At 41.8% G+C, this 19,242-nt stretch overlaps 1 long non-coding RNA gene across 1 annotated transcript in view; it reads right to left on the bottom strand.

The window, feature by feature from the left end:
- Positions 1-4,344: 4,344 nt before the first annotated feature.
- LOC306826488 overlaps positions 4,345-19,242 on the bottom strand; it is a 31,016-nt gene continuing 16,118 nt past the window's right edge. Inside the window, exon 3 of the long non-coding RNA XR_013779433.1 lies at positions 4,345-4,545. This is a non-coding gene — a long non-coding RNA (uncharacterized lncRNA). The remainder of the gene's footprint in view (positions 4,546-19,242) is intronic.

Here is a 19,242-nt window from a genome sequence, read left to right as displayed (position 1 = left end):
TGAACAGCTCCTCCAAAAGTGAAACCAAAAGCTCTCGAGAGCCCACCGGGGATTTGCCGCAGTGTAGGCTATACGCTCGGCCTCCTCCATGTTAACAGATGAGACATGGCTCAAACTATGAAATCTAACAACACGTCAATTGTTTGCCCCAAACATGGCTGCCGTCATTATGGTTGTATTCACGCTGATTCATATGTGAGTGTTCATTTTCTAAGATGTTTGCCGATAGTTATGTATTTAATGCTATAACTTTATGATCGACTGCTGCTTTGACATACCGGACTATATCTGACCTCTGAGCATAGGAGGAATGGTAAGATGAACCAGAAAGAAACCTAACACTAATATCCCCCCAAAACAAGAATGTGTACTTGAGGAAAAACAGATGCTGTGCATTAGACTTTGCTGGTATAGCAGGGGACTTTGTCGATAAGTTAAGGAAGCGATCGGGGCGGGACATCAATGCTATGGCTCTACTGAGCAGCTTCTTTCATAATCAGTTATTTATCGTCTTTAACCAAGAGGGTCTGCTGCAACCAAGAGAAGATGCTGTTCTGCTGTACACATTACCAGTCATCATAGTTCATAACTGTGAATGTCCGTCTCAGACTGACAGAAGAAGCTGCCCTGTGGTAGACTTTGCCAGCCCCAGGGATCTTTGCAGGTTTGTTTGTTAAATGGCTTTTTTTGGGGGGGCAGCAGTAGGTGTGGAACTGCAAAACCACAGCTCCACCAGCCGGTCTTTACTGTGAAGACTCTGGCTCTCAAAGAACTGTGAGGGTCAGCTTCAGATCTGCGACCTTATTACGTTGTCAGTGATGAGTTAAAATGTCAGCTTTGGTCAGCGGATGGATATTCAATACGTCCATACTACCGCACATACTCTGGCTCCAAAGTTATCGCCACCTCTCTCTGGATGACTTGCTTCACTTTTGCACAGCGTTGAGCTGGAGTTGTCCATCTTTAATACAGTCACTGGTGCTCACAAAGAAAAGCATTGCTGACATGAAGATTGGGTGATGAGTGTTATATCTGTTAAACAGGTTTGTCCGGTAGGAGGCGAGAGGCTGTTAATTTATGTGTGTAAATATTTATTTATATTAATTTAAATGGATGGTTGTGTAAATAGGTGCAGCAGCTACTTCGGAGGAGTAGGCCTATTTATCTGTGATTGACCGGTGGGTGGGTGGGTGTGGGTGGGGGTGGGGGGGTAGGACTCATCCAATGTTTTCTGTTCTTATAGAGCTATTGTCATGGTGATGATGGTGATGATGATGCTGATGATGGGTAGACATGCTTCTAATTGTCCAGTGATTTCATTTCTATCACATTGATAATAAAACATGTGTTTTATTATGCGAGGAGTGCAGCCCGAGCCTTTTCTCCTGCAGGGAAAGAGTCCCACTATCAGGGTCAAAGGTCCTGAATCACTTTCAGTTCCATCAATTCAAAACGGTATTCATTAGCTGAGGGTATTTAACTTATTTCAATGAATATTTATGAACACGTGTGAGTAAAATGCTCAGAAATGCAGATAATGGCATGCAGAGGAAATCAGACTCAGCTCGACACTGTGCTTCATTCACTGTGACTTCTTTAAATGTTGTGGGTCAAATTTCATAGGCAATTTATAGGCAATTTCAAGGCTGGGAATCTTGGAAAAATAGGATAAATTTGCTGGTTTAGGTACTATTGAAAAAACACACACATTGAGATCCAAGTAGAATAACAACAGCATTGAAGAAACTATAAACTTATCTGCTAATAACTATTTGTTGCAGCAGGTGGATCATTTGTGATAATTTTGATCAATAAGACAATTTTATTAACTAGGATATTTCTTAACTCACCCTCTTTTCTCATGCATATCATTGGATACATTACATTTGCTTTTGAATATAAAGGAAAAAGTTACAAAACTGGACAATAACACTGATTAATCAGTCAATAGCCTCCATTCAGGTCAAAAGAATTACATTGACCTTCATATTTCTAAAATGTTTGTTAAAAAAATACAAAGTTCTGAAGCAGATAATCAGGTGAAGTTTAGTCAAATATTGAGTTTTCACAGCATTTATGCGGCTTGATGGAAAGATTTAAGATTCTGAAATAATTACATTTCAGAATAAAACATGCAAAGGTGCTAGAATAAAATGTGAAATGCTGGATATAAAACGGGTTTAATGCTTTAACGAGCTGTCGTAGGTTTAAAATAGCCTATCAGTGTTCGGCAGTCTATTTTGCAACACACAAACACGCACGCACGCACGCAAACACACTCACACACACACACACACACAGACACACAATGAAGGATATGGTCTTATTCCAGAGAGATAATTGGCTGTATTTTCCGGACAGTGAGGCCCTCGTTTCAGAGAGGCTTCTCTTTCTCTCGCACGCGCAGGGGGAATAGAATGGTGCCTCGCGGGCCCGCTTCTTCTGCGGTGGGGATCTACCGCCGGTGTGCTAATGACGGGAGAGCGCGAGACACACAGAAAAGAAGTAGAGGGAGACAGAGAAAGAAAGCTAATGAGAAATTGAGGCAGGGAGAGAGAGACAAAATAGAAGAGAGAGAGAGGAAAAGTGTCCCGCGGGCTCAGCGTGACCCGTGGAGTGGAACGCCGCGTGACGCAGGTGCAGAGTTCAGCACCCGCATGTCCGCGAGCGATCCACCGCACAACAAAGACAGGAAGCTGCTGAGCATCAGCCCGCTGCTGCAACAACGACGACAGGTTGGCTGCAACAAGAAACAAACAGTGTAAAGAAAACAGAACAACAAGCACGCAGAGAAACATGGTGTCTGTTTAATTCAATAAGGCTGTTAACACTCAGCACGAGGACAAGTGAAAGTGTCATGATGGGAAATAATCGTTAAAGATCGTTTTACTTGATAAGAAACTCTAAAATTAAATCAGCAAAATAGGGTTTTAATGTGAGCCATAATCTGTCACTTTAGAATTAACTACACTTAAAGGATTGTTAATATTTCAATTAAGGATGCTTAAAAGTAAAATGAAGTACAAAAAGGATCATACTGTTTTTCTATTATAATACTTTATTGATATTGGAAACTCAACAAAGATGCAATGAAAAGTTGATTCCTGTAATTTGTCTCCAGTGTCTATAAATTTAAAAAAAAAAAAAAATAATAATAAAAAAAAAAAAAATTAGAAAATCTTCAGTTGGCTAAATACTGTTTGACACCTCTTGAAAAGCTTTTGTAGCTGGTCCAGCATATTAAGGGTTAACACATTTGTATTTTAATCGCCAAGGTTGAACTTTTTCAACACACAAAAACAACAAATCAGACCAGGTTTCAAAATCCAATGATTTAAATATAAGCAAAGCAAAAGACAAAGCTTATTCTCTCAACATGAGTCAAACAGCAGTTTCAAGGATTCATTGCTGATATATTTGGTCGTCTGTATTGATGTATAGAGGATGAATTGGATTTTTTTAAAGGATGAAATGATACAGAAACTATCTGCTTTTCAGAATGATTTCAGTCAACGACTTCAGTTTTTAACTTCTCCTGATTTTCAACAGTGTTCATATAACATCTAACTTTTCCAGGACAATTAGAAGTTTAAAGATTGATTCTAAAAAGTCTGCAATGAATATTGATTGATGGTTACTCATGTGGCTCGGACTGCAACAGGGGGAAACATCTGTAAAAGAACTACGAAATAACTACAAAAAAACATTTCTAACTAAACAAAGTTAGCGTCCAGAAGTTAAAATAAATATGTATTCAACCTTCCTTGTTGAACTAACTTGCTCTATTTTACCAAACTTGCAATGGCTGAACTTTCATGATTTTGTTTATTCACAAATATAATATGGTTTTAATCATCTTAAAAGTTGCAACATAACACGTACAAAAAAAGATTTGTCTGCAGTTTGGCGTTAACTTGGACATCTGATCTCCACTCTTTTTAAAATATAGTGTTCAAGCCTATGGCTTGGTGTTGGCAATGATTACTGATTCCACCAATCGATGCATGCAAGAGGAATACTTCTATAGGAAAGAAGCATGCGAGGACAGCCACCTGCTCCGCTCACAAACCCTGAAAACTCTCAGACAAATATAAGGCAATAAAAAACCCAAATAAAAGCATTTACAGTAAATGTACAAAAAAAAAATCACAGCAAACACGTTATAGTCAACGAGAGTCAAATGCTATTCTTTCCCATTTCTAACCAAATATTTGGGGCGTCACTGATCTCCTTTAAGACGTGTAAACTAAGCACCTTAAGACAAACAAGATGACATTCGTGGGTTTACAAACTAAAGGTGCAGTGCAGGTTAAGAAGAAGAGGTTTGCATTGTGATGTCTCATATCGTAGCTTTTATTTACTCGTACAGCAAGTAAAAGTGAGCCATGATGCAATACCTGCAGACCATTACAGGTGTGCTTTAAAGAGTGGTGTTACATAATTTTTTATCTTCCTGTTTTGGTACATGTTTTTTTCTTCATCCACTTGTAAACATTTTTGTAGTTGGTTTGAGCTTTGTAGTTCCCCAGCAGAAACATCCACGAGCTGCAGACAGTTTGAGAGACAAATACACTCGTTCGGAGGGAATACATTTAATCGTTCATGTTTGATGAATCAGGGACAAAGGGAAGCAGAATGTGTCTTTATGAAAACGTCACAGGTTGTTACCCCGGACCAGCCGAATGAAGGCTCATTGGTGATATTTGATATAAACTATGAGACAAAGTCAGTCATGTGCTTGTGTCTGTATGTCCTTCTGCCAGAAAGTGAGAGAGCAGGCCCCCATCAGCAAAAGCCCCAAAGCGTTCTGTCACGCAATGGGCTGTAAAAATGCTTATCCAACACGCACACACACACACACCCTCTCTCTCTCACACACACACACACACACACACACACACACACACACACACACACACACACAGGTTATCCAGCATGCAGACAGCAGAGTGCCGGTCGGGAGTAATTCCTGCTCGGGGCACTGTGCTCCAGGCGAGGCAGGCGCGTGCTGGATATTTCATTATTCATTAATTTACTGTTTAACAAATCCTGTCATTACTGAGAGCCCTAGCCCGGTTCTCACACACACACACACACACACACACACACACACACAGAGAAGTGGGTGTCAGGCGTGGCAAATCGGCCTGTTTGATCCCGGCCTCCTCAACAAACGGGGAGAGAGCCATGAATAATAAGAAACGCGGAGCCTCGCCGGAACGAGGGAGCGTGACACCGTCTCACAAAAAGCCCTTTAGCGTGGAGGGAAAGCTCCGCCGGGGCCTCACCCAGGGCCCAGGGTTCATTATATGAAAAGACAAAACAAACAGTTGGCACAAACGTGATCGATATGAAAGGAAAACGCTCCCACACACACAAAAGAAGCAAGTGAATCAGTCATGTCTGACAAAAAAGACGCTGCACTGTTTTCTTTCTGCACATGGAGGAGTTTAGCGTGGCTTCTGTTTACTGTTTTCACTCCTGAGTCCACTAATGAGATCAGGATTAAAGCTGTGAATGTGTTTCTGGCTCATGCATGCTTGTTTTTGGCTCAAATCCCTGTAAAAACAAAGGGATATGTCCTGGAGTTTCTGCTTGGAACAGTTGAACATGTACAAAGTGATGAACTCACACACTAGAATAATGACTTTTACTTCCCTTTTCAGTCTAGTTCACTTAATTAATTAACAGAGGAAGCCCCAAGGCTACACATATTCATTATTGCACAGGAAGAAAAACATGTATCATAAATATTATAATGATTTATTTGTGTTGCATGAATTCTATTTTAAATGACTCTGTAAGCAAAGCCACCATGACACTCTGCAGGCTCTGTGGCTGGAGAGGTTGCAGGAAGGTGAGCAGAGACTTGACAGCAGACTGCAAACACAGAGAAGGGTTAAAGCCCCCCAGTGTTGGCGCTGAATGCCACAGCGGAAGGATAAGACCGCTCTTCCGAGGAGAAATGGCTTTATTTCTCGACCCTGGTCTGTGGGTGGCCTCAGACTTGATGTCATTAACATGTGACATATGTAGAGCTGACTGGAAGTGGCTGGGGGCCAGTGTTTGTCTCCATCGCTGTTCTTGTGTCTACAGGGCCAAGAAGGCGGGCAGGCAGGCGGGCTGAGTCTGGGCTTTGTCAGCAGCCGAGCAGCCAGCCAGCCAGCCAGCCAGCCAGGCCACTGTCTGCTGCTGTTGATAGCGAACACGTTTATCAGTATGCATGACGGACAGTGTGCATGGGTGTGTGTTTGCTGCTAGCTCAGGGCAGGAGAGGAAAACAAGGGGTGGGGTGGGTGGGGGGGGGGAGTCTGGCTGGTTGTTGTATCAGGGGGGTCCTTGGATGTGTGGGCAGGCACACGGGCAGTCCTGGTCCCTCAAGGTTGGTCGGAAGACGCTGAGTTGAAGTGACACAGCTGCTGCTGCTGCTGCTGAGGCAAGGCTGCCGCTCCAGACGGGTCAAGGTCTCACAGAGGAGAACACACTTCTGCTGCAGAGCTTCTCACACTCACTTACACACACACACACAGACACACACACGCAAACAAACTCACGAATACCAAAAAGAAAAATAATGTTTCTTCAGCCTCCAAGGAAAAACAAACACTTAACTTCTGCCAGTGTTAACGCACGATGTGTTCGTTTAGCTTATTTCAGCTTTACAGATGTTGCAGTCGAGTGTTGGAGCTGTTAAAAGTGAATCTGAACGGTGACTTTCACCGTGTTGTCAAGTCCACGTTGACTGATGCTTCCATACCATTAGCTGACACGTGCCTATACGGGTGTCAAAGGGGGACATGTGGCCTTTTCCATGGCTGCTGTGTCTGCTCAGGGTTTGACCTGTTCATCTATGAGCCTGTTACATGACCTCGCTGTGATTTACAGTTTCATGACAGACCACACTTACACGTATGTTTGACATTTAGGGGAAAAAAAAAACACTTGTGAAAAGGAAAAAAGATCAGGTCAGATGATAAAAGCCAACCACCACAAAATAGGAAACAGGTGGAAAGTGGGAGCCTAAATCTTTGCCTCGACGCTTTCTTCCAGTGGGGGTATTTCTTGAATTATTACGGCATCTGAACTTGCATTCAAATTCAAATTGAAAACTTGCATGCTAACCTGCCAGGTGGTGCACTTACACTGAAGCATATATGAGTCTGTATGCCTGCCTACAAAAGTTGGCAAACACACAACACTACTCCAACAGAAGTATCCCACAATGCAATTCAGCAGCGACGACAACGTCAAAGACAAAACAAAAAAAAGGCGGAAAGAAATGAATATGGTGCTACGGTGTTGACTCAATAATTCTCCAATTTACATTTTTTTGCTTCCTTGTTCTGTCACATAGTTTAAAGCAGACGTGCTGTTGTGGTGGCTTCAAACGCTCCTTTAACAATCAAGGAGCCTTATAAGGAAGTGACATGATAAGAACACCCTGAGCTGAGCGGCTAGAATGAAATATGATCCAGTTAAATCCAGGCTGTGACCAAACTGTTTCGACTGGCATGGTCCAACTGCAGCACTGATTTTATGCAGGGCTGGTGTAAAGTTCACATAGAAGTGAAGAGCATTAATTTACTCTATCCGTCTTTACTAATCATATAAATACGTTTAAGGGTCATGTGCATGTTAAGTTCGATTGGAAAGTTGTCTTACATTAAAAAGTTAAACAACAGAAGGGCGACATATAAATCTTGTTTCCTTCAAGGTCACAGTTTAAAAAGAAAATGTTCCAGATAGAAACGCAAAGATAGCTTCCAGCAGCCTTTTGCTACACAGCCAAAAAATATTATTTTAACACAAGCCCCGCCTCTGACGAAGCAAACAGCCAATCATATCTATATTTTTTCAGATGACACCAGAGGTAGCCAATCAGATATCAAGGGAATGCCATGCCAGTCCTGGCCACCTCTTTAGGCACAAAAAAATCAACTAGTCAAGAGACCATTACAGAGAGTCACTGTTACAGAAATAATCACCAGCCTCATGTATTGGTAAACTGTAAACTTTTTAAATCCCCCATTGTTTTTAAAGAGGGCTCATAAAGAATTATGGCAGCTGTTTAAACACTAAAACACTTTTAATGGTTATTTAATGGACTTGTGTGAGCTGCTTGGCCTCATGCATACCTGCCGACATAACTAACACTCTGTAAGTCTCATTTACATCTGATCCAAAGGTAGACAACATGCTGATGTATTTCAAACACAAACAGTGTTTACAAGTCTAAACTCATGGGCGATGATGAGACTGTACTTCTGATCGTTAGATATGATAGAATTCAACTTCAGCTCAGCTCAGAGAGGGAGGGAGAGAGAGAGAGAGCCTCAGGGCGATCGAGATCTCTGTTCAGTGTCTGAACAAATGCCCAGTCTGATCGAGTGAGCAAGGCCATGAACCGACCTCCACCTCAACAGCATCCAGCCCACCCCCCGCAGAAAGTCTACCACTGTGTCAGCGAGAGAGAGAGAGAGAGAGAGAGAGAGAGATAGAGAGAGAGAGAGAGAGAGAGAGAGAGAGAGAGAGAATTTCTGAGACTTTTCAGAGTTCATGTATTATATGCAGTTTGTTTGAATAGATTTCTAAATGCAGAATACTAACAAGTGTTTTGTCCATTAGAACAGAAGGATTTGTTATTTCAACGAATATAAATGTGGTTCATTACTTTTTGTAGTAAGCAAACAAATTGTGTGAAATTTGCATTTACAGTATTTACTTAGAATATTAAATGGCTCAAAATCAAAGTTTAAATACACTTGTTTTGATCCTTTAAAACTTATTTTCTTATATCATTTCTCTTTGGAGGAGTCAAGTTTTCCCTCTAAGTTCAACTGTATCATAGATCTTGTTTTATATCAGCTTGTAACAACTCTCCATCAAATATACAGTATTAAGTGATATTTAGTGTTAAAGTGTGGTTTGTTTATAGCCTGGGTTGTTCAAAAAAAAAAAAAGTTACTGTGACAAAAGCAATATGTGACGTGCTCGCTTGCCAACTTCATCAGTAGTTCTGTAGATCAATAATAATACTAGGGTCCAGACGCTAACACAGCGGCTAACAGTTTGAAACACATCAGCAGCAGCCACCATGGTTGTTTCTATAAACCCTTCTGAACTTGTCTCACATTAGCTGAGGCGCTCTGATTGACCTGACCTCAAAGGGGTCAGAATCTGTGTGAAATAGACGGAGAACATATGCTTCTGAAAAAACACCAACCAGATTTACATATTTATCTAGTTCAATGAAAGGTATATAAAAGGGTTAAAGGGATCATTTTGTTCCTCAGTCAGCTGAGGGTTAGCTTAGCATAAAAATACAATCGAGAAAAAACTCTCTCCAATAACACACATCAAGTGTTTTAGGAGTTTAGATGACCTAGTGATGATGTCGATGAGGTCAAGTCTGCAGGGTCCTTGCTGTAGTCCAACCTGCGTCTCCTTTCCTGCATGTCATTCCCATCTCTAATCCCTGTTTCCACTCCATCCACTGCCCTGTCCATTAAAAAGCTAAAAACACTAACATTTGAACCAAGCCAACTGTTTTCTTCATTCACAGAGTGTATGCTAAGCTAAACCCCTGTTAGCAACATTTTCAGTACAGACTTAAGAGTGATGTCAATCTTCTTCGCTAAAGACACTTAAAAACTAAATGACAACTTTTAAATACTGAACATCAGAACGAGCCATCAGAAGAATCAATCCCTCCAAACAATTTGCTTTTGAACACCCGTCAGTATTTGTTAAAAGATCAGTGTGTTTGTGTGTGTGTGTGTGTGTGAGATATAAAGTGTGTTTGAGAAAGGCACAAGGAGACAAAGGGGACGCGAAGTGGCCGGTGGGCTGCTCGGGTCAGTTTGGACAGCAGCAGCGGGGCGTTTCTTGACACTAAACTAAGAGGACAGGAGGAGGCCCGGCCATGACGATCATCTCATCTGAAGCCCCCATCTGTACTGGTGTCTCCCCACCAGTCAACTTACCAACACACACACACACACCGACACACACATGGCTCTAATCTCATGTGACAGTGCTCACATTCAGTTAGGCCCCACAGTGCTTGTGCATGTCACTGACCATAAAGAAAACATACACTCCTCTGCAGGACACACACCACAGGACGCGGGGCGAGGATACCCGAGAAACACCAAAAGACAGGGGTGTGGGGAGTGTGTATGATGAGTGTGTGTGTGTGTGTGTGTGTGTGTGTGTGTGTGTGGAGCTTCTAGGGAAGGGGGACCCATGCCTACAGGCCACGTCATATCTCTGACATTAGGGCAAAGTCAAGCCAGAGAAACAAAGAGGAGCCAGTTAGCGAGCAAGCAGGCGGGCGGGCGAAGACGAAACCTTGAGTTACTCGTTTTTTCTTTTCATTTCATAAACACTTATTTTATAACTTGTCAACTGGTTCATTCTTTGTCTTTCCATAGCTTCATGAACATTTCGAGCATGTGTGCTGAATCCTAAAAGGGTTGAACTAATTAAGTTGTCTTTCATAATGTTTCCTTGGCGCTAAGGAGGAGTTAAAAGGGGACAATTCAATCATTTCACTAAAAACTGCTTGACTGAAAATGTGATCCAACAGGAAGATGCTTTTTAATAAAGTTGGCTTTCAATGGTCACACTAGCTCTGAATACATAATAACGTTCAGATTCATCAGTAAGTGTTGTAGCTGTACGAAAGAGTCAGGAGGGAAGGGAGCAGGGTAAGCCTTCATGAGCAGGAGCCCTAATGAGAGACGAGACGAGGCTAGTCCATTTTGGTGCTAACGGCTCATTAAACAGCCATCAAAGGTTTGGGAGTGTCACCCGCCTGGGGGAGGGGCTTCTGCCCTTTGTGATGTCATGAAGGGAAAATCTCCAAATGACCTGTTCAAGCACTTTTCTTTTTGAAAAGTGGAGCAGGCAAAAGACAGAGGATGGACTTTTCTCATCATTGGAGGGTTCGTAGACAGACGAGGGGACATGTTAGTGTTCAAAGAACATGAAGTCTATTTTACGTAACCTTTAACTTGCCAATACATTTTTTTAGCAACAATGTTTTTCTCCATTAAAAACAGAATTCAACAAGTGACTGGTTTCCAATATTTATTTCACACCTCTGCTATTGTTTTTATCTGAAATCTGTGTGTTACCATCCTAAGTCACTAAACAAAGTACCCACTAAAGCATGTGGTTGTCTCTCCTGTTGTTAATAAAAAAATAACATTTTAAAACAGAGAGAAACTGAAAACATTTTCTTCCTGTTCAGAAAAATATTGACACGCACATGCTCTCCTGGGGATGTTTCTTATATTTTTAGCTGCTGTCAAAAATTATTACTTGTAAGAGGTTGGTGTTGTGTTTTGGGAAGACGAGCTTCCAGTGAGGGTCCCTGGAGAAAAAGTTTGAATCCCACTGTGCAGCTCTGTGGCTGCTGGCTGCTCAGCGAATAGAAACACGGGTAGACGTTCCCACAAGAGAAAGTGTTTACAGACTGTTTTGAAGAAGGTCTAGTTTACAGAGCCGAGTGTGACAGGAACACCGGGACGAGGAGAAGACGGCAGAATCAAAATATACAACTGAATGTAAACCAACATGATTCTCAAATCAATCACTCAGTCGTGCGACTTCGTTAAACTGAGTAATTGATCAGTTCATTTGTAAAAAGACCAGAACTAAATGTGACAGATTCTGATTGTTGCACCTGCAGTTTCGTTTCGGTGGAGTTTGGGCAACTATACATACAGTATGCTCACCATCATGCCAAGAAACAAACTGTTAATAGAGTATGACAAAACCCAGCTCTTTGGTAACCAGACATTTAAAGGTGTAATATGGGACACTCCTGCAATAAAACCTTGATAAATTAAGTCTCATATTTTGTTGATTAAGAGCTTTTTTCCCCTTACTTCCAACGATCTGAGTACACTAAGGCAAATCATTTGGCACAACCAGAGTCTGTGTATTTATAGCATGGTGTTACTAGAGCTGTTGAAGCCATAGCTACTGACACTTTTTTTTTTTGCGACTCTGGATTGTGGCGCCACGCTGACCTCAGCTGCTGTCTTGCAAAATAAAAAAAGCAGCAAGCTAAACACTTGAGAGATGCTTTTGCAGCCTGCAAGGCGTGAGTGTTTGATGCTCGAATCAGGATTTATCCTGGAGTTTTACAGCAAACGCATGATTTTATCAAACATCCTCTCCGCATCGTAAGTGCACAAATGTTTTGGGGTACACTACATGAGTTCTTTTAATTTAAAGAAGGAAACAAATGAAGTGTCTCAGAGACACAATCTGGACTCTTTGCTGCTCCATCTCATTGAAAGTGTGAGAAAAATCCTGCAGCAACGATGACAGCAGAGAGACTCTTCGTGGTTTCTGCTAAAGCTGGTTTCAGGATATTCCTTTTTTTTTTTTTAAAGTAAATTCAGATACAAACACACACACACACACACACACACACACACACACACACACACACACACACACACACACACACACACACACACACACACGGAACAGATTGTTCATGATTGACAGCTCTGACCTGAATGTGCACATGCCTCCTTACCCTCAAGCTATGAGCACGCACGCACACACACACACACACACACACACACACACACACACACACACACACACTTATAATCTTGCATGTTTGCGTTCAAATGCCCAATGACAAAAGTAGATAGTTCTTCCATCTGTGTGCATTTAAGTCTGGATTATGCACTCACATTGAAATGCAAGTATGTACTGATGAATGAATGTTTGTGATGTTTATTTATTCACCTAACTTTTGCTTTCCTCCTCTGATTCTGGGAATATTTACTGTGCATGTGAAATCTGACAAACATGAATATATCAGACTGATTTATTTGTATTCATCAAGTTAAAATGCCTAAACACATGAACTTTATCTGAATGTACAAGTTTTTAAAGACTTAACTCTGATGGCCTGAACTTGGCTAAATTCCATCACAATCGGAAAAAAACAAATTGCACGATAATAAAAGTGATTGTTTTAAACAATGTGCTGCACTGAATGGCTCGGTCACGAAATGTTCCCATGAAAAGTTTAATACACGTGTTTCTGCAGTTCAGTTTCCTCGCATGGTTTGACTCAGTCACTTCCTGGCTGCCTTTTAGAAAGAATTCATTTAACTGTTATAACATCCTGTCAATTATCACACACTATAGACTCACCTTTCATCTCTATCTGTTCTGACATTTTTAAAAGTCAATCACCTGCTGGGTGAATATGAAGTGGATCTGTCTGTTAACACTGAAAGCACTCAGCAGTGTGACACAGTTTACAGCTTGGCCATGAGATGAACTTTCGTCAAACCATCACTCAAGATTCAGATTTGCATACAGTGGAGTGCATTTCAGTTTTCTGCAGAGTTATTTCATACATTTTGCAAAATGTAATGTTTGGGTATGTAAGCTGGTGATTTTGCATTCTGATTTTTTAAATGATTGGGCTCATAAAAAACATACACATGTTTTGACATTAGTCATCACACGCTGAGAAGACGTGTAGGCCCTTACACACCAAGAACATCAGAACACATCGCACAGACTACAGCCGGCGGCCAACCACGTATACGTTCTGCACATGCATGAACATACGTTTTATTTGCTCTTCGTTGTTATATTACGAGAATACCACATTTTACGCAGCAGCAACAAGTTAAAAAAGGCACTGGAGTTTTCAGCCCTCAGTCCTTTAATGGAAAAAGAAAAGAAGGGGTAAAAGCATTGATACAGCCTCATGCTCAAAGGGGCTTTCCTGAACCTGTGTCGAGAGCTGGAGATTAAAAAAAAAAAAACCTCTGAACATCCAATCGCAGAGGTTCCTCTCACCCACTGCTGATGCCGATTAAACCTGTCGAATCGGCCAAAAAAAGTTAGACGAGGGCGACGGATCTGGAAACACCCAAAAAAGTAGGGCGAAGGTCCAACTGGGACTGGCAGCTGATGACCTCCTTGGTGTGTCAGGACCTTTAGTCTAACTTTCAGGTTAGACACACACTTTCATTCTTAATAGAAAGACTAGTTAAGACTAGCTGGGGGGGGGGTAAAACTTATAAAACTTTTTTCAAAACAATATTATTCTATGGCCATACACAGATTTGTTGTTTGTTTTTTTACCAGGTTGTAAAAAGATATTTGAACAGCGACATTGTCAACCATACAAGTGACATTTCATTAAGTGGGATGTTTTTGTTAATCAGATTTGTTTTAGGATATTTCTTGTCTTATGTTAAACAAAAACAATCTTTATGTTATTCTGACATTGACGTGTCAATAATAAATATAAAATGATAAGTTAATTGTCAGGTTGAATTTAATATCAGTCATTTAGATAACAGAGAAAACCAAACTGAGCCGTTGTGTCAGGACGGAGGAGTTTTATGGAGTTGTTGCATTGTTTTCTCTCATTTTCCCTAAAATGAGCCACAGGCGAGTCAAAGTGAGTGTGAACAACAGGAAGGCCAGCCGCTCGCAGCGCCGAGCCTCGACTCACCCGCCGGAGCACAACAGTGGGCGAATACTGATCCAGGCTCCCTAAATCTTTTTGACTTCAGTGTTCTGGATCCGACGGCTCGTTCTTCTGACCTGAAGGCCTTCAGAGGAACTACAGCGGTCTGTTCAGACCATGTGAGCTGCGGGGATCGGCAAGTATTGTCGAGTATTTTGTGTTCTTTCCATGTAGAGAATCTGTTCAGTCCTTGATGACTTTATTGTTGAACTTTAACTTGAAGTTGCTGGAAAAAAAAAGGCCTCCATATTTTTTAATTAGAAGGCTGATTAGCACATACGAAGTCAGGGGATTTGAGGGAGAACAGATGCTAACATTCGCTCTGTTTCTTCCTCTTATTCTAGGCTAAAAAGTGGGGAAATTACAGCCTCATTATCCTGAAATCACTTTTTAATTTAAATGAATTGACTCAGGCATAAAAATATTACACATAACGTGGAGAGTGTGTCATGCACAGTGGCGATAAAGTGTAATAAAGCAGCGGTGCCCTATTTCTAACTTTTTCAAAACTGTTTAATGTAGTTCAAGCACACACACACACACACACACACACAGAGACACAAACACATATATACACATACACACTGTGATAGCAAAGGCGGAGCAGAGAGTAGCAAAGCAGAAAGCGAGAGGAGGGCTCAGCATCTTCTCCGTTAAGCCTGGCTGACTAATTCTTGCTGCTAATTTGCGTTTGGTTAATTAACTAATTACTGAGGATGTCTGAGGGCGAGGCTGTCTGTCAGCCTGTATCAGTAATTATTTTCATCGTTTTAATTAGACTCACACACTCCTAGACTCTATTTCTCCCCTCCTACCACACACACACACACAGACACTAGCATGCACTTTGTAAACATCCTGACGACACTATAGAGACCCTATAACATCTATACGGGGAGTTATAGTGTTTAAGGCTTAGGTTCAAGATAATCTGCATTAACTAGTCACTGTGATAGTTTGAAGAGGAAGAGGAGGGATTTTCAAACTCATTTGCTGCTGGGATACCATCACTATCTCTTCATTACACTGTAGGGACATCCCATTGGATACAGGATGATTGATACCATACACCATAACCTCCCGGTGTGGTGACGAGGTTTAGAGAAGTTGAACATTTCCCTAAATGACCGAACAGAAACAGTCAAATCTTATCCAGACAGTTTTCCTTAAAGCTTTCTTCTAAAAAGTCTGCAAAGACTCGGGAATGTGTGAACGCAGCAGGGTGAGGATGTTTATATCTCGTGAACAATGAGAGACACCTGAGACCTTCATAGATAGATAGATAGATACTTTATTGATCCCGAGGGAAATTCAGGGCATCCAGTAGCAGTGTACAGACAGGCAGGACACAAGACATTGGTTACAATACACACCCGCTGTCCCCCCTCCCCTCTGTATACAATACAATAATCTGACAAGTTTTTTTTTTTTTTAGATAGATAGACTGCAATAATAATGAGACTTCATGCAGGTAATGAAACAGTTTGTTCTTCTATGCTCTTTTGTTGACATTGTGAAAGAACACGACAGCAAAGCATCCAAGGCAACAAGTCTCATTTTATTGTCGGACTTTGCTTGTTCATCAGCCACTTCTCTTCTGTTCCTGTTTTTCAACATTTGGAGATCCCTCCTCTGCCCCGACAGCCTCCTGCTGTGAGGTGCATGTGAACAAGAAACTCAGGAGGATTTGAATCTACAACCTCAGGGTCGGAGACAGAATCGTGGTCATGCTGAGAAGAATCTCGAGTCTCACCTTCAGGACTTTTCCAAACAAAAACGACCTGCGACACTCTCACCAACAAATACATGTGCACATGGCACACTTTAAAGCCAGAACAAACACAAGCTCTACTTTTTCTGGAGAGTCTGAAAAGTTGACTCATTAAATGTATATTTTTTAGATAGAGTGTATTGTACATAGTGCAGTATAAAACCCTTAGATACACAAACACTTCATTAAATAACCTTTTTCTTTGAAATAAAAAAAGATTTTGGTCTCCATAACTATTTCTCTAAGAAATTTTCTAAGAAAAAATACATTAAAGTAGAGCTAAAGTGGAAATAAACAGATGACAAATTAATGAATACATCAATATACCAATTCAAAATAAGGTTTAGGCTGCAGCAAAGGTTTTTATACCTTTCGTTTTTAGAGAAAAAAAATGTTTCCTTTGCTACATTGCTTTGTTACAGCAAACATATTGTTGTTGTTAAGATGCCTGATCAGCTTTCTGCGGGGTCAGACTTGGCAGGAAGAGAGAGAGAGAGAGAGAGAGAGAGAGAGAGAGAGAGAGTTGTAAACAGAGAGCAGATCTCTGGCAGAGCGTCCGCGCAGCAGATTTCATCCCAAGAAGCCAACTTTAGTAAACAGGCAGAACTAATGAGGACACTGAACGCGCGCACACACACGCACACACAGAAGAACACAAACACAGGCAGACATCCACACACAACTGAGTGTCTGAGCATTTGGAGGCCCCGAGGCCCCGGGGCCAGAGCAGCCCAGATACCTGATGGGAGCAGGGACATCAAAGCTGCAGGATTAGAGAGAGGAGAGAGGAGAGAGCGCCGCGGGGAGGAAATGCTAACTTATTATCCGCTTCCCAGCTAATCCTGTTATCTACAGAATATAGCTGTGTTTAACCCCCCAACACACCTCCCTCTGACAACACACACACACACACACACACACACACACACACAATTCAGTGTTTTTAGGGGGTTCAACAGCCTCCCTCAGCACCTCCTGGTCCCCCCCCCCCCTCCAAAAAAAAAAATCCATCTTGTAAATCATAGTTTAAAATTCTGATAAAGTTGAACTTTTAACACACGCACAGGTCTCAGTCTGCCCACTAGATCATTTCCAGGACCCCAAGTCAGGCTCATGACTCGGTCCTGAGTCCACTTCAGGTTTTCACAGGCTTTCAGGTGATGTAACACGCCCTCTGGCAGACATATTTCAGTCCACAGATCACAGGCGCCCCAGGCCGAGAGAGGCACCGAAGCTGAATATGATTTAGTTCCCCTCGATCCATTTTCATTTGTCTGCCTACGTTCACGAACCAAATTCAGGAATGGGGCTTAGACTGTTTAAAGGAACCGCGTTAGCTCAAATGCTAGCTCAGCTTTTCTGCTAATCGTAGTATTTCATAAATTGTCAATTACTTCAGGTCTGTGTTCAAGAGCTATATCTGTCAGAAGACCATTCTATTGGGAGGCTCTCCACACTAGGGTTTTTAGAAAACTAGAACTTTAGACTTGGATATGATACTCGTTTTAATACCATAGAAACAAAAATGAGCAAGTTTTAGACACGCGTTTTAGCATTCACACAGCGCACACACTACAATGTTAGAGGGCCGATTTTGGCCCCCTTCTTGGCAATGCTTAACAAAGTCCAGATTTTTTGGTGGTTCTAAAGATTGTGTCTTGCCAGATTTCCCTGTGTTGTGAGGTGTGTTAAACTGGGCTTGATCATCTAGGAGGAATGTCAGAGACCCTGATTTCAGATCGTAAAGATTCGATCTTGTGACATGTGTGATGAGACCCGAGGGCTGTCGAGCACGCACTCTGGATTGTCAAGTGGAACCGATCGATAGCCAAAATGGAGGCAAGCTGACTGAAGAAGGACGACCGCAGCAAATCAATTTCACCTCCAGCTTGCGCTCTAAAATGGACCGTCCATCTTAAACGCATCTTTATCGATAATTTCTCTTTTTTTCTTCCTGAATTTTCTCATAAAAAATTCCAACAACTACAGTGAATGTTTGTGGCCCCTCGCCCACCATGTTTGTTTGTTCTAAAGTCACATTTGACTGTGAGAGATTTCGCAAGATGTCCAGTTTTGAGAGATAGGACTCTGATAGTTAGTCAACAAATCTGTTGGTGTGTGAATATTGTCTTCAGAAATGAAGGAGTGAGGGAGAGAATTAACCATTTCTATTCTTTGAGAGTAGGGATGACTTCCATAGAGGTCAAGGGTCAGAGTCAAACCTAGGGACATTACGCCAAGTCTCAGGTCAGCCTTCACTTGTGTATGATGGCTGCACCGCATCTGCTAGATCTGTTTTGATTTTCAGCTCATCATGTCCTCAAAATTGTCACAAGAACATGAACATGAACATGAACAGTAGGTGCAGAGTAGAGCCAGAGAAGTTTTGACAGGAGTCAACACAGCAGCAGGAAGTAACAATAACAAGCTGATAAACCAAGTCTGCAGTGAGCTACATGATGTGTCATTATTGCACAGTGACACAGTTCCATTTCAGAAGTTTCAACACCGACGCCTGCGTGACTTAAAGGAAATAAGTCTGGGACCGGTCCATCCGTGAACAGACGAACAGGCTGCACAGGGGTTTGAGACCACGCAGAGGGTTTCTTCTGTTGTCGTTGAATACTGAGCTCTCGAGGTTTCCTCCAGTAACTAAAGAAGTACATAAGAACAGCAACGTTCTTGTGTATGCACGAATAAAATGCAACCATCACCTCATGGAGTTGTATTTTTAACCCTCAATTTCCACACACACTGGGCGAGTCGGTCAGAGTTGCACTGTCCTAGTCAATGATTGTGTTTCCACAGCAAGCGCTGCGTGATTCCAGCTTTATCCTACGATGTGTGTACGGCTGCTCATGGTTGTACTCAAATGGACCCATCAGGGCGGGACGCGTCCAACGGAGCAAAACAACGGCACTGATGGACTATGGAGTACGGGGGG

This window comes from Symphodus melops, assembly GCF_947650265.1.
Source record: "Symphodus melops genome assembly, chromosome: 1".
Taxonomy (NCBI): Eukaryota; Metazoa; Chordata; class Actinopteri; order Labriformes; family Labridae; genus Symphodus; species Symphodus melops.
This window is presented reverse-complemented; position numbering and strand designations above follow the sequence as displayed.